The sequence below is a fragment of the Bubalus kerabau genome, chromosome 16 (assembly GCF_029407905.1).
Source record: "Bubalus kerabau isolate K-KA32 ecotype Philippines breed swamp buffalo chromosome 16, PCC_UOA_SB_1v2, whole genome shotgun sequence".
In the NCBI taxonomy this organism is placed as follows: Eukaryota; Metazoa; Chordata; class Mammalia; order Artiodactyla; family Bovidae; genus Bubalus; species Bubalus kerabau.
In genome coordinates, this window is record NC_073639.1 from 6,968,630 (window position 1) to 6,984,837 (window position 16,208).

The 16,208-nt window shown below is 38.3% G+C and overlaps 1 protein-coding gene across 1 annotated transcript in view; it reads left to right on the plus strand.

Moving 5' to 3' along the window:
* PLRG1 (pleiotropic regulator 1) overlaps positions 1 to 16,208 on the plus strand; it is a 162,232-nt gene that overhangs the window by 105,972 nt on the left and 40,052 nt on the right. The window lies entirely within an intron of this gene.

Consider the following 16,208-nt stretch of genomic DNA (forward strand, 5'->3'; position numbering starts at 1 on the left):
AGACCTTCTAGAACTAACACCCCAAAAGGATGTCTATAATAGGGGACTGCAATGAAAAAGTAGGAATTCAAGAGGTACCTGGAGTAACAGGCAAATTTGGCCTTGGAGTACAAAATGAAGCAGGGCAAGGGCTAACAGAGTTTTGCCAAAAGAATGCACTGGTCATAGAAAAAAAACTCTTCCAACAATACAAGAGACGATTCTATACATGGATATCACCAGATGGTCAATACCAAAATCACATTGATTATATTCTTTGCATCCAAAGATGGAGAACCTCTATATAGTCAGCAAAACCAAGACTGGGAGCTGACTGCGGCTCAGATCATGCCAAATTCAGACTTAAATTGAAGAAAGTAGGGAAAATCACTAGACCATTCAGGTATGACCTAAATCAAATCCCTTATGATTATAGAGTGAAAGTGACAAGTCGATTCAAAGGATTAGATCTGATAGAGTATCTGAAGAAATATAGGTGGAGGTTGATGATACTATACAGGAGGCAGTGATCAAGACCATCCCAAGAGAAAGAAATGCAAAAAATAAAAACCAAAATGATTGTCTGAGGAGCCCTTACAAATAGCTGAGAAAATAAGAGAAGGTAAAGGCACAGGAAAAAGGAGGATATACACACTTGAATGCAGAGTTCCAAAGAACAGCAAGGAGAAATGAGAAAGCCTTCCTCAGTGATCAATGCAAAGAAATAGAGGAAAACAACAGAATGGGAAAGACTGAAGATCTCTTCAAGAAAATTAAAGATAACTTTCATGCAAAAATGGACACAATAAAGGATAGAAATGGTATGCACATAACAGAAGCAGAAGATATTAAGAAGAGGCAGCAAGGATACACAGAAGGACTATACAAAAAAGATCTTCATGACCCAGATAACCACAATGGTGTGATCACTCACCTAAAACCAGACAACTTGGAATGTGAAGTCAAGTGGGCCATAGGAAGCATCACTACAAACAAAGTTAGTGGAAGTGATAGAATTCCAGTTGAGCTATTTCAAATCCTGAAAGATGATGATGTGAAAGTGCTGCACTCAATATGCCAGCAAATTTGGAAAACTCAGCGGTATCAGAGGACTAGAAAAGGTCAGTTTTAATTCCAATCCCAAAGAAAGGCAATGCCAAAGAATGTTCAAACTATTGCACAATTGCACTCATCTCACACGCTAGTAAAGTAATGCTCAAAATTCTCCAAGCCAGGCCTCAACAGTATGTGAACCGTGAACTTCCAGGTATTCAAGCTGGTTTTAGAAAAGGCAGAGGAACCAGAGATCAAACTGCCAACATTTGTTGGATCATCGAAAAAGCAAGAGAGTTCCAGAAAAACATCTACTTCTTTATTTACTATGCCAAAGCCTTTGACTATGTGGATCACAACAAACTGTGGAAAATTCTTAAAGAGATTGGAATACCAGACCACCTGACCTGCCTCCTGAGAAATCTATATGCAGGTCAAGAAGCAACAGTTAGAACTGGATATGGAACAACAGATTGGTTCCAAATTGGGATAGGAGTATGTCAAGACTATATATAGTCACCCTGCTTATTTACCTTCTATGCAGAGTACATCATGTGAAATGCTGGGCTAGATGAATCACAAGCTGGAATCAAGATTGCCAGGAGACATATCAATAACCTCAGATACACAGATGACACCATGATTATGGTAGAAAGTGAAGAGGCACTAAAGATCCTCTTGATGAAAGTGAAAGAGGAGAGTGAAAAAGTTGACTTAAAAGTCAATATTCAGAAAACCAAGATCATGGCATCTGGTTCCATCACTTCAGGGCAAATAGATGGGGAAACAATGGAAACAGTGGGAGATTTGATTTTGGGGGGTTCCAAAATCACTCCAGATGGTGATTGCAGCCATGGAATTAAAAGACACTTGCTCCTTGGATGAAAAGCTATGTCCAACCTAGACAGCATATTAAAAAGCAGAGATGTTACTTTGTTGAAAAAGGCCTGTCTAGTCAAAGCTATGGTTTTCCAATTATCATGTATGAATGTGAGAGCTGGACTATAAAGAAAGCTGAACATTGAAGAACTGATGCTTTTTAACTGTGGTGTTGGAGAAGTCTCTTGAGAGTCCCTTGGACTACAAGGATATCCAACCAGTCAATCCTCAAGGAAATCAATCCTGAATATTCATTGGAAGGACTGATGTTTAAGCTGAAACTCCGATAGTTGGGCCACCTGATACTAATAACTGACTCATTGGAAAAGACCTTGATGCTGGGAAAGAATGAAGATGGGAGAAGAGGATGACAAAGGATGAGATAGTTGGATGGCATCACTGACTTGATGGACATGGGTTTGAGCAATCTCTGGGATTTGGTGACGGACTTGGAAGATTGGCATGATGCAGTCCGTGGGTTCACAAAGAGTCAGACACGACTGAGTGACTGAACTGAGCTGAAATGAAAAATATTCAAACTACCACACAACTGTGCTCATTTCACATGCTAGCAAGTAAGGCTCAAAATCCTTCAACCTAGGCTTCAACAGTATGTGAACTGAGAACTTCCAGATGTACAAACTGAGTTTTGAAAAGGCAGAGGAACCAGAAATCAAATTGCCAACACCCACTGGATCATAGAAAAAGCAAGGAATATCCAGGAAAACATCTACATCTGCTTCACAGACTATATAAAAGCCTTTAACTGCATGGACTACAACAAACTGTGGAAAATTCTTCAAGAGATGGAAATACCAGACCATGTTACCTGACTCCTGAAAAACCTGTATGCACGCCAAGAAGGAACAGTTAAAACTGGACATGGAACAACAGACTGGTTCAAAATTGAGAAAGGAGTATCTCAAGGCTGTGTATTGTTACCTGCTTATTTAACTCATGTGCAGAGTACATCATGCAAAATTCTGGGCTGGATGAATCTACAAGCTGGAATCAAGATTGCCAAGAGAAGTATCAATAGCCTCAGATATGCAGATAATACCACCTTAATGGCAGAGTGAAGAGAAACTAAACAGCCTCTTGATGAGAGTGAAAGAGAAGAGTGAAAACCTGGCTTGAAACAACATTCAAAAAAATAAGATCATAGCATCCAATCCCATCACTTCATGGCAAATAGGTGGAGAAAAGTGGAAACAGTGGCAGATTTTATTTTCTTGGATTCCAAAATCACTGCCCTCAGTGACTGAGCCATGGAATTAAAAGATGCTTGTTCCTTGGAAGAAATGCTATGACAAACCTAGACAGTGTATTAAAAAGCAGGGATATCATTTTGCTGACAAAGGTCCATATAGTCAAAGCTATGGTTTTTCCAGAAGTCATATGTGGGCTGAGAATTGGACCATAAGGAATGCTGAGCGCTGAAGAATTGCTGCTTTCAAATTGTGGTTCTAGAGAGGACTCTTGAGAGTCCCATGGACAGCAAGATCAAACTAGTCAATCAAAAAGGAAATCAGCCCTGAATATTCATTGGAAGGCCTGATGCTGAAGCTGAAGCTACAATACTTTGGCCACCTGATGCCAAGAGCCAGCTCATTGTAAAAGACCCTGATACTGTGAAAGACTGAGGGCAGGAGGAGAAGGGAGGCAACAGAAGACAAGATGAATGGATGGCATCACTGACTCAATGAACATGAGTCTGAGCAAACTCCTGGAGATAGTGAAGGACAGGGAAGCCTGGTGTGCTGTAGTCTGTGGGGTCGCAAAGTGTTGAACACTTAGTGACTGAACAAATTATATATATATATACACATACATATACATTCCACACCTTCTTTATCCATTCATCTGTTAATAGATGTATTTCAGGTTGCTTCCATGTCTTGGTTATTGTAAATAATGCTAGTATGAGCATTGAGGTGCATGTATCTTTTTGAGTTAGAGTTTTTTTCCCAAATGTATGCCCAGGAGTGTGATTACTAGGTCATACAGTAACTCTATTTTTAGTTTTTCTTCTTTTGAGGCAAGGAATATGATTTTATTCATATTCTGGCTGACTGAGAAGATAGCAGACTAATGTCTCAAAATAATCATCTTCTATTTTTAGTTTTTTAAGGCATCTCCATACTTTTCTCCATAGTGTCTGCACCAATTTACAGTCTCACCAAAAGTGTAAGAGGGTTCCCTTTACTGCATACCCTCTCTAGCATTTCTTATTTGTAGATTTTTTAATAATGACCATTCTGGCTGGTGTGAGGTGGTACCTCACTATGGTTTTTATTTGCATTTATCTAATGATTAGTGATGGGGCTTCCCAGGTGGCTCAGATGGTAAAGAATTTGCCTGCAATGCATGAGACCTGGGTCAGAAAGATTCCCTGGAAAAGGGAATGGGAACCCATTCCAGTATTCCTGCCTAGAGAATTCCATGGACAGAGGAGCCTGGTGGGCCACAGTCCATGGGGTCGAAAAGAGTCAGAATGATTAATGATACTCAGAATCTTTTCATGTGCCTATTAACCATCTGTATGTCTTCTCAGGGGAAATGTCTATTTAAGCTTCCTGCATTTTGGGGGGATTAGTTTGTTTAGTTTTTGATATTAAGCCATATGAGCTATGTGTATCTTTTGGAAATTAGTCTCTTGTAAGTAGCATAGTCTGCAATATTTTCTCCCAGTCCATAGGTCATCTTTTACCTCATTCTTTTGCTTATTCATCCTCCACAAAGTTATCTTAAAAAAAAAAAAAAGATCCAATCATATTTTCTCCTGCTTAAAGCCTTGAGATTGGGTTAAAATCCTTCATCTTTTCATGTAAGCTCTTTCTCTTTTGGTTTCTACAGTCATTAACTTCACACTGCAGTTACTTTGAATCTCTCACTCATATTGGGATACCAGCTCCTTTAATGATTCTGTGTCTTTCCCTATGCTGCCTAGAAACCTTCCCTTCATCCCTTAAAATACAGCTCAGTAATGTTCCTTCTGTAAGCCCTTCCTTCATGCCCATCAGAGAACATAAAACCAGGAATTGTTCTCTGGGCCTTATAACTTTTGTTCATATCTCAAAAATAATAAGACCATTTCTAACTTTGCCACATTTCTTTATGCTATTATGGCATCAGATGTGAATTCTCTTAAGCCAGTGCACTCTTCTGTAGTATCTCTTACTCTGAAGAAGAATGTATCACCTAATGTATGATTATACATATGGATTTTTTAGTTTCTTTAAATATTTTTATTGTTTTTTCTTTTACATTTAAATATTTTGTTAACCTCAAATTCACTGTAACATGTTGTGAAGGTCTACTTTGGTTTTCTTGTAGATAGCTAGCCAGTTATGCTGAGGTCATTTATTAAACCATTCTTTGCCAGAGGAATTGAAGTGGTAGTTTTATTAAATAAAGTCTCTTTGAATCTGTTTACAGACTTTCTCCAGTGCTTACACTGCCTTGGTCATCTTTAAAGTGTAGCTTTTGGATGAAATATTCTCCCTCTCACATTTCACTTTTTTTCTTTTTGTCTAGAAAATTCCAACTTCAGTATTTACTTCTTTTGTTTGTTCTATGGGCTATTTAGAAAAGCCTTTCTTAGTTTCCAATTAGATACATTTTTAGGGGGTTAAGGTGAGGTGTCTTTTTTTTTCTATAACCCTGACCTCATGTAGAATTGATGAGTCAGCTTTTAGTTATTACTTTCCAAATATATACTAAACTACTTAGTTTAACCAATTCTTTCATTCTGTTTTAGAATTAAGATATTCTTTGTTGACAAGTACATGTTTAATTTTTGTGATTGTTTCATAGGCAAAAAGAAGAATCTATATATTTATACTTACAGGTTACAAAATTTTATGTTACCAAGTTTGTTGATAATATGTAAATATTTTGTATCTTTTCTTGTTTTATGTAATTAATGTATCATATTTTGAAATATGTACATGTATGCATGAACATATCTTATGTGCAGCCTGTGTGTATACTATCAGATTACACTCAGTGGTTTTGTGTATGTGTGTTGCATTTTCTGTTCTAGAAATTTTGCTTTGTGTGACTGGACCTTTATTATATAATACATGAAAGTTTATGACTGTTATATCTTCTCTGTTAATTACACTTGTAAATCATTATATAAGGTCTCTCTTTTACCTGTCCACCTTGTTAAATATTAATATTGCCATTACTCCCCAATTTCTTTTTCTTTGCATTCATATATATCTTTACAAGCCATTTTATTTTTAACATTATGACTCTATTTGGAAGATTTTCCTAAAATAATAATGTATTTTTAAACAACTTTATTTTTTAATTGTATTATTGTTCCTTTGTTTAATTTTTTGCATGTTGCTACTTTATTTCCAAACTTTTCATCACATAATTTAGAAGAATTGTTTTACAATTGATGAATTTTTAAAAACAATTTTATTTTACATTGACTCTTAAAATTTTCTTGTTTCCTTTCTTTAACTTCTGCTGCTTACTCATGGTACTCCTCCCTCTCCCGCTACCCCAATCAAACTCCCTCTCAATCTGCAGGTTCTGTTAGATTAACCATTTCAAAAATAACCTCTAGTGGAATGAATGAATGAATACATGAATATGAACCTGAAAGTTTTGCCAGGGAAGTACATGATTTTTAAATACATCTGCTATAGAGGAAAATACTGAATTAGGGGGTTTGATCCTGAGTAAGAAATGTAAAAACTATCCAACTATATCTTAATTCTACACAGGACTTCCTGTGGCCACAGGACTGGGAAAGGTGAGTTTTCATTCCAATCCCAAAGAAAGGCAATGACAAAGCATGTTCAAACTACCACACGACAGCACTCATCTCACACGTTAGCAAAGTAATGCTCAATATTCTCCAAGTGAGGGTTCCACAGTACGTGAACAGAGAAATTCCAGATGTTCAAGCTCAATTTAGAAAAGGCAGAGAAACCAGAGATCAAATTGCCAACATCCACTGGATCATAGAAAAAGCAGGAGAGTTCCAGAAAAACAACTACTTCTGTTTATTGAGTAGGCCAAAGCGTTTGACTGTGTCGATCACAACAAACTGTGGAAAATTCTTAAAGAGATGGGAATACCAGACTACCTAACCTGTTTCCTGAGAAATCTGTATGCAGGATAAGAAGCAACAGTTAGAACCGGACAATGAAACAGACTGGTTCCAAATTGGGAAAGGAGTACGCCACGACTGTATTTGTCACTCTACTTATTTAGCTTCTATTGCAGAGTACCTCATGCAAAATGCTGGACTGGATGAATTACAAGCTGGAATCAAGATTGCAGAAGAAATATCAATAACCTCAGATATGCCACCCTTATGGCAAAAAGCAAAGAGGAACTAAGGAGCCTCTTGATGAAAGTGAAAAAGGAGAGTGTAAAAGCTGGCTTAAAACTCAACATTCAAAAACTAAGACCATGGCATCTGGTCCCATCAGTCAGTTCAGTTTAGTCGCTCAGTCGTGTCCAACTATTTGCTACCCCATGTACTGCAGCATGCCAGCATTCCATGCCCATCACCAACTCCTGGAGTTTACTCAAACTCGTGTCCATTGAGTTGGTGATGCCATCCAACCATCGCATCCTTTGTCATCCCCTTCTCCTCCTGACTTCAATCTTTCCCAGCATCAGGGTCTTTTCCAATAAGTCAGTTCTTTGCATCAGGTGGCCAAAGTATTGTAGTTTCAGCTTCAGCATCAGTCCTTCCAATGAATATCCAGGACTAGTTTCCTTTGGATGGACTGGTTGGATCTCCTTGCAGTCCAATGGACTCTCAACAGTCTTCTTCAACACCACAGCTCAAAAGCATCAGTTCTTCCGTGCTCGGTTTCCTTTATGGTGCAACTCTCACATCCATACATGACTGCTAAAAAAAATCATAGCCTTGACTAGACGGACCTTTGTTGGCGAAGTAATGTTTCTGCTTTTTAATAAGCTGTCTAGGTTGGTCATAACTTTTCTTCCAAGGAGCAAGTGTCTTTTAATTTCATCGCTGCAGTCACCATCTGCAGTGATTTTGGAGCCCCCCGAAATGAAGTCTGTCACTGTATCCACTGTTCCCCTATCTATTTTCCATGAAGTGATGGGACCAGATGCCATGATCTTAGTCTTCTGAATGTTGAGTTTTAAGTCAACTTTTTCACTCTCCTCTTTCACTTTCATCAAGAGGCTTTTTAGTTCTTCTTCGCTTTCGGCCCTAAGGATGGTGTCATCTGCCTATCTGAGGTTATTGATATTTCTCCCGGCAATCTCGATTTCAGCTTGTGATTCATCCAGCCCAGTGTTCCTCCTGATGTACTCAGCATACAAGTTAAGTAAGCAGGGTGACAATATATAGCCTTGATGTAAACCTTTCCCTATTTGGAACCAGTCTGATGTTCCATGTCCAGTTCTAACTGTTGCTTCCTGACCTGCATACAGATTTCTCAAGATGCAAGTCAGGTGGTCTGTATTCCCATCTCTTTAAGAATTTTCCACAGTTAGTTGTGATCAACACAGACAAAGGTGTTGGCATAGTAAATAAAGCAGAAATAGATGTTTTTCTGGAACTCTTTTGCTTTTTCAATGATCCAGTTGGCAATTTGATCTCTGTTCCTCTGCCTTTTCTAAATCCAGCTTGAACATCTGGAAGTTCATGGTTCATATTCTGTTGAAGCCTGGCTTGGAGAATTTTGAGCATTACTTTACTGGCGTGTGTGATGAGTGCTATTGTGTGGTAGTTTGAACATCCTTTGTAATTGCCTTTCTTTGGGATTGGAATGAAAATGGACTTTTTCCAGTCCTGTGGCCACTGCTGAGTTTTCCAGATTTGCTGGAATATTGACTGCAGCACTTTCACAGCATCATCTTTTATGATTTGAAATAGCTCAACTGGAATTCCATCACCTCCACTAGCTTTGTTCATAGTGGTGCTTCCTATGGTCCACCTGACTTTGCATTCCAGGGTGTCTGCCTCTAGGTGGGTGATCACACTATTGTGGTTATCTGGGTCATGAAGATTTTTTTTGTGTAGTTCTTCTGTGTATCCTTGCCGCCTCTTTTTAATATCTTCTGCTTCTCTTATATCCATACCATTTCTGTCCTTTATTGTGTCCGTGTTTGCAGAAATGTTCCCTTGGTATCTCTAATTTCCTTGAGATCTCTAGTCTTGCCCATTCTATTGTTTTCCTCTATATCTTTGCACTGATTATTGAGGAAGGCTTTGGCTCTGTCTCTTCATTCTTTTACTTCATCACAAATAGATGGAGAAACAACAGAAAGAGTGACAGACTGTTTTCTTGGGCTCCAAAACCACTGCAGATGGTGACTGCAGCCATGAAATTAAAAAGCACTTGCTCCTTGGAAGAAAAGTTATGACCAGCCTAGATAGCATATTAAAAAGCAGAGACATTACTTTGCCAGCAAAGTCCATCTAGTCAAAGCTATGGTTTTTCCAATAGTCATATACGAATGTGAGAGTTGGACTATAAAGAAAGCTGAGTGCCGAAGAATTGATGCTTTTGAACTGTGGTGTTAGATAAGACTCTTGAGAGTCCCTTGGACTGCAAGGAAATCAAACCAGTCAATCCTCACAGACATCAGTCCTTAATATTCATTGAAAGGGCTGATGCTGAAGCTGAAGCTCCAGTACCATGGCTACCTGATGTCAAGAACTGACTCATTGGAAAAGACCCTGATGATGGGAAAGATTGAAGGCAGGAGGAGAAGGGGACGACAGAGGATGAGATGGTTGGATGGCATCACCAACTCAATGGACATGAGTTTGAGCAAGCTCCCAGAGTTGCTGATGGGCAGGGCAGGCTGGCATGCTGCAGTCCATGGGGTCACAAAGAGTTGGACACGACTATGTAACTAAACTGAACTGAACTGATATCTTAATTTTACACCTAGATAGATCCATCTCCATCTAATGCCTGAAGCTAACTTAATGCTCTCTTTAGTATGCCGCAGTACATGAGAAGTCACTTAATTACTCTTTCCTTAAATGCAGAGGATGCGTGTGTGCTCAGTATCACTTTAGTCCTGTCTGAATCTTTGTGACCCTATGGACTGTAACCCACCAGGCTCCTCTGACCATGATATTCTCCAGGCAAGAATACTGGAGTGGATTGGATGCCTTCCTCCAGAGAATCTTCCTGACCCAGAGTTCAAACCCGCATGTCCTGTGTCTCCTCAATTGCAAACGGATTTTTTTACCACTGAGCCACAGGAAAAGCCCTAAGTGCAGAGACTATTGTTTTTCCATCTACTTTAGTCAAGATCTGGCACAAATTAATGACCCAATAAAATATTTGTGAATTAATAAATTTAAGGGTTAAAAGGAAGTTTAAAGTTCTTCCATTTCAAGATCCTACTGAATGAGTAAATCCCTTCCGTATCTGTTGATGTCATATTTCATTTTTATCAAAAAATTATTTAAAATTTGACTTATATATTCTATTAATATTTACATACTTATTTTCAGTGTATGGAAACTTTTAGAATAAAGTATTACACTTTAATAAAATAATACAATAATATTTTAAATTGATAATTACTAGAGTTCCTTTGGGTTTTCCAGGTGTCTCAGTGGTAAAAAACCCACCTGTCAATGCAGGAGACATAAGAAATGTGGGTTTGATCCCTGGTCAGGAAGATCCCCTGGAGGAGGGCATAGCAACCCACTCCAGTATTCTTGCATAGAGAATACTATAGACAGAAGAGATTGGCGGGCTATAGTCCTTATGGTCGCAAAGAATCAGTCACGACTGAAGCGACTTAGCACGCACACAGAGTTCCTTATTAAAGATGAGAATGCTCTATTAATCAATTTTTCTATGAGAAAATAGTAGTTTAGAGAGGTTAAATACTGTGATGATATGAAGCACATGTGGAGATGCAGCTCATAGCAGTGTTCTTCCAGGCTCTAACCACCTACGTTGCCCACAGAATTTACTTATTGAATATTTATTTATTTATTTATTTGGCTGCACCAGGTCTTAGCTGCAACATGTGGGATCCTTGATCTTAGGTGCAACATGCAAACTTTTAGTTGTAGTATGGGGGGATCCAGATCCCCAACTAGGTATTGAACCCAAGTCCTCCCACATTAGGACCTCAGAGTCTTAGCCACTGGACCACTGGGGAAGTCCCACCCATATAATTTATTATAAGTTCTAGGATAATGATACTATACGTCATAGATAAACACGAGAATATTGCAAATAGCACTTGATTTCAATTATTTTCCCAGTAGTATTACTGTCTGTCACAGGTTCCCCTTATAATCAACAAAATACGTTTCCAAGTTAGCTGACACTGGGCGTGCAACTGGAGAATCAGAAGACCCATCCAACCAAGTTGATTATTAATCTCAAATCATGTCTAGGAGAGCCTGAAGGAAAAAAAGAAAAAAACACCACATTTATATAAGTATATGCAGGATACAAAAATTATAAGCTAAGTATTTATTATACTTGAACAAAGTAATGCAACATTTCCTATTTGCTGAAACAACTTGAGATAATGCAACATTTAGATTTTGGTGAAGATTACACAAATTGTTTGTGGCTTCCCAGGTGGGACTAGTAGTGAAGAATCCACCTGCCAATTCCGGAGACATAAGAGACATGGGTTTTATTGCTGGTTTGGGAAAATCTCCTGGAGGAGGACGTGGCAACCCACTCCAGTATTCTTTCCTGGAGAATCCCATGGATTCTGGGATCCATGGCAGGAGCCTGGCAGTCTATGGTTCATAGGGTCATAAAGAGTTGGACACAACTGAAGCAACTGAGCATGCACGCATGCACACACATTGCTTGTAGGCAATGGAATTTATATGGAAACCATTTTGGAGATATCACATTTTATTTATTTATACATTTATTAATTCACCTAGATCCTCTTTTTAGTTGAATCCCAAATACTTTTATAAATCTCATTTATGGAGAAAAATCTGTAATTAATTGAGGGCAAGGTTCAGTTCAGTTCAGTCGCTCAGTCGTGTCCAACTCTTTGCGACCACGTGGACTGCAGCACACCAGGCCTCTCTGCCCATCACCAACTCCCAGAGTTTACTCAAACTCATGTCCATTGAGTCAGTGATGCCATCCAACCATCTCATCCTCTGTCTACCCCTTCTCCTCCTGCCTTCAATCTTTCCCAGCATCAGTGTCTTTTTCAATGAGTCAGTTCTTCGCATCAGGTTGCCAAAGTATTGGAGTTTCAGCTTCAGCATCAGTCCTTCCAATGAATATTCAGGACTGATTTCCTTTAGGATGGACTGGTTGGATCTCCTTGCAGTCCAAGGGACTCTCAACAGTCTTATTCAACACCACAGTTCAAAATCATCAATTCTTTGGCACTCAGCTTTCTATATAGTCCAACTCTAACATCCATACATGACTACTGGAAAAACTATAGTTTTGACTAGATGGACCTTTGTTGGCAAAGTAATGTCTCTGCTTTTTAATATGCTGTCTAGGTTGGTCATAACTTTTCTTCCAAGGAGCAACTGTCTTAATTTCATGGCTGCAGTCACCATCTGCAGTGATTTTAGATCCCCCCAAAATAAAGTCTGCTGTTGTTTCCACTGTTTCCCTATCTATTTGCCATGAAGTGATGGGACCAGATGCCATGATCTTGGTTTTCTGAATGTTGAGTTTCAGGACAACTTTTTCACTCTCCTCTTTCACTTCCATCAAGAGGCTCTTTAGTTTTTCTTCACTTTCTGCAAGGTGGCAGGGCCTTAAAGATCACGGAAGGAAGTGGTAAGGTAAGGAATTTGCACCTGGGGAAAAGAGGCAAATTAATCATCATCTGAGAGTTGGACATTCTGTTTTCCATTTCCACATAGTAAAAGCAACATTTCAAAACCACAGAGGCAAGAAAATTTAAGACACCCTGCCAGGTTTGAGCTAAGAATTGGTCAGTGATCTCCCTCTTCATCAGCTCATTGCTCAGGGTGGCTGCATGTTGATTGCAACAGGGCATTCTGGAAAATATTTGCTAAATCCACCTTTGACTCTATCTGCAATAGGTCTATGACCTTAGGTTTGTATGCCTACATAAGCGCTTGCAAAACTGCATTAAAAATATCTCCTTTTAAGAGATAAAGCAAATGTAGCAAACAATTGTTTAATCTAGGTGAAGGGCATAGAGGTATTCATTAAACTGTTCTTATAATTTCTTTGTAAAACTGAAACTTGTTGAATAAAATGTTGTTGGAGAAATAAATATAATTCAGTCAAAAGACAAAGCCAAAAAACACATCACCTGTTGTTAGGAGAGAAATGGTGCAATGGTTACTATTCATACCAGTTAAAATGATTTGCATAAGTGTAAGACCCAGTGTAATCACCTAGGAAATAAAATACTTGAATAAATAGTGGGTAATATCATGCTCCTAATTGCTGTCTTACATACCTAAAGAACAGTTAAAAATTCATATAAAAGATGATTCTCCTCATAGAAAATTGGGGAAAGGACCTAAAAAGAAACTCTCAAAAGAAGATAGTCAATGGTCATTAAACATTTTAAAATCTTGTAGTTGCACTAGTAATTAAATATGTGAAACTTAAAGCAATTGTCAATATTTTAATCAGCATTCAGCATTCATGAAGGAGGAGAAAATAAAAATGCAAACACCTCTAACTCTGTGTGCCAAAGGTAAATCAGTACAATCTTTATGGAGAGTTATTTGGCAATATTGTAATTTAAAAGCACTTAGAATGCCAAAATCCTTTATTTTCTTTAGAAATTCTGCTTCTAGGAATTTATTCTAGAAGGAAGTAAATAAAAACTTATAGATAATACAGATTATATTTTACATGCAAAAATATGCTAATCACAGCACTGTCCTTATTAGAACAAGGTCAGAAAAATCTAAATGTCTAATGAGAGACATTTGTTTTAAAAAAAAGAGTATGTGGCACATGATGGAATATCATATGGCCATTAAAAATCATATGATAGAAAATTATAGAAGAATATTAAGTAACATGAAAACATTTCTATGACACAATGTGAAAACTTCAAGTTCTAAAACATGCACAGGATAACAACAACAACAAAAATCTATCAAGATATTAATTGCTTCCCTGTTGAGTGCTGAAATTAGAAATGATCCTACTTTTTTCTGTATTTCACAAAACATCTAAAGTAATACATACTACTTTCATTATTTAAAACCATAATTAGGGTCTTCCCTGGCTGTTCAGTGATTGTGACTCTGCACTTCAAATGCAGGGACTGCAGGTTCGATTGATCCCTGGTCAGGGAACTAAGATCCCACATGCGAATTTGTGTGGCCAAAATAAAAAAAAAAGCAACAACCCACAATTGATGTTAAAATAAACAGAACTTATTCCATTTCCTAGGTTTAGCCATAACACACCAGCACACTGTGACTTGGTGCAGAGCTGCACGGCAGAGGAAACTCAGGAGGGATCATCAAATCACACGGCACAGTGTGGGGGGTGCATAGTGTTCAGAACCACAGCTTCAGCTCTACGTACAAAAAGGTAGGTAGCATCTCTCATTTGTTTCTACACCTCAGAAAAACTAAAAGTCCAACTAAAGAATCACCTGAGACTGATAGATACCAGAGTAGAAATAGTGGTTCAAGTATTTGGGGATCATGTTGCTAAACCCAGACTGGGTCTTAAACATAAGCAGTGGTTATCTGTGAAGTCACGTAATCTCAAAGATGACATCTTTCTCTAAATATTGCCTCATAGTCACCACTTGAGTGGAAAAAGTGCTAGATAAGAAAGACAGGCGTCTCTGGAGAATGCAAACACAGCCTGACTCACTTGTTCTGAAGTCCAGCCACTGATCAGAATCTCTTAGGGTCATTTATTTAAAAAATATATATTTTTACCATCTTCCCATGTAGAAACTCTGATGCAATAAACCTAGGTTGAGACCAGGAACTCTGTGTTTTAAATAAGTTCTGCAGGTTTAGATGATCATTGTACATGGTATTTTGGTGTGCAATGGTTAAACAGAAGTGTTGGCTCAACGACTGTGGTTTGTGATATGTTAGATAATCCATGTTTTTGCCCCACATATGTTCATTTTAAAAAACAGGCCTTTAGTTATGTTAGTTATCTGTTTTTCCTTGGTTCCTAAATGCAGAGGAATGGGAAGTTTATGTCCCAAGTGCATATATCCTTCATAGCTCTAATGAACTATATATGCTATGCTGGGTTTAGTCACTCAGTTGTGTCCGACTCTTTGTGACCCCATGGACTGTAGCTTGCCTGGCTCCTCTGTCCATGGGGATTCTCCAGGCAAGAATATAATACTGGAGTGAGTTGCCATGCCCTCCACAATTTATTTTATACTTTCAGTCTTAACTGTATAAGAAATATGTTATAGTTCTCATGCAAAAATTTGAGATTATTAATTTCAACTCATTTTTTATTATCTTCATAAAAGTCATGAGCTAAAGCTTTTAGATACTGTTTTATATACTCTAACTAGGGGACACTACCTTTTGACTGTATTTAAAATTTTAAAACTTGAATGGGAAAAAATCAGATATGTAACATTTTTTACCAAATGATACCTTCAGTTCAGTTCAGTCCAGTCACTCAGTCGTGTCCGACTCTTTGCGATCCCATGAATCACAGCATGCCAGGCCTCCCTGTCCATCACCAACTCCTGGAGTTTACCCAAACTCACATCCATCAAGTCGGTGATGCCATCCAGCCATCTCGTTCTCTGTCGTCCCCTTCTCCTCCTGCCACCAATCCCTCCCAGTGTCAGGGTCTTTTTCAATGAGTCAACTCTTCGCATAAGAATGCTTATTTCTTTCTAGATAGATATTACATATTACCTAGGTGTGATCTCCATGTTTCTGATACCTGTACATTAACTAAGAATTGACCATAGGATTATCTCCTTTAGTGGGTTTTAATCTGTGGCTTTACTTTAAATTCTAGGAATTCACTCAGTCCTGAGTACATAAGGGAATTGAGCAAAGGTCTGGGGGATATTGCACCTCCCCATCCTTTTTTCCGTGGGCTTTTGCTATACTCAGTCTTGCTTAAAAATGTCTACTTTCAAGTATTTTGCATATTCAGTTTCTATATGTACCTTTTTTTGGAAAATGTATTCCACATTATAAAAGGTCTATCCAAGATCTTAAAGAAAATCCTAAAGGAAATCAGCCCCAAATATTCATTGGAAGGACTGATGGTTAAGCTAAAGCTATAATACTTTGGCCACCTGATTTGAAGATCTGACTCATTGGAAAAGACCCTGATGTTGGGAAAGACTGAGGGCAGGAGGAAAAG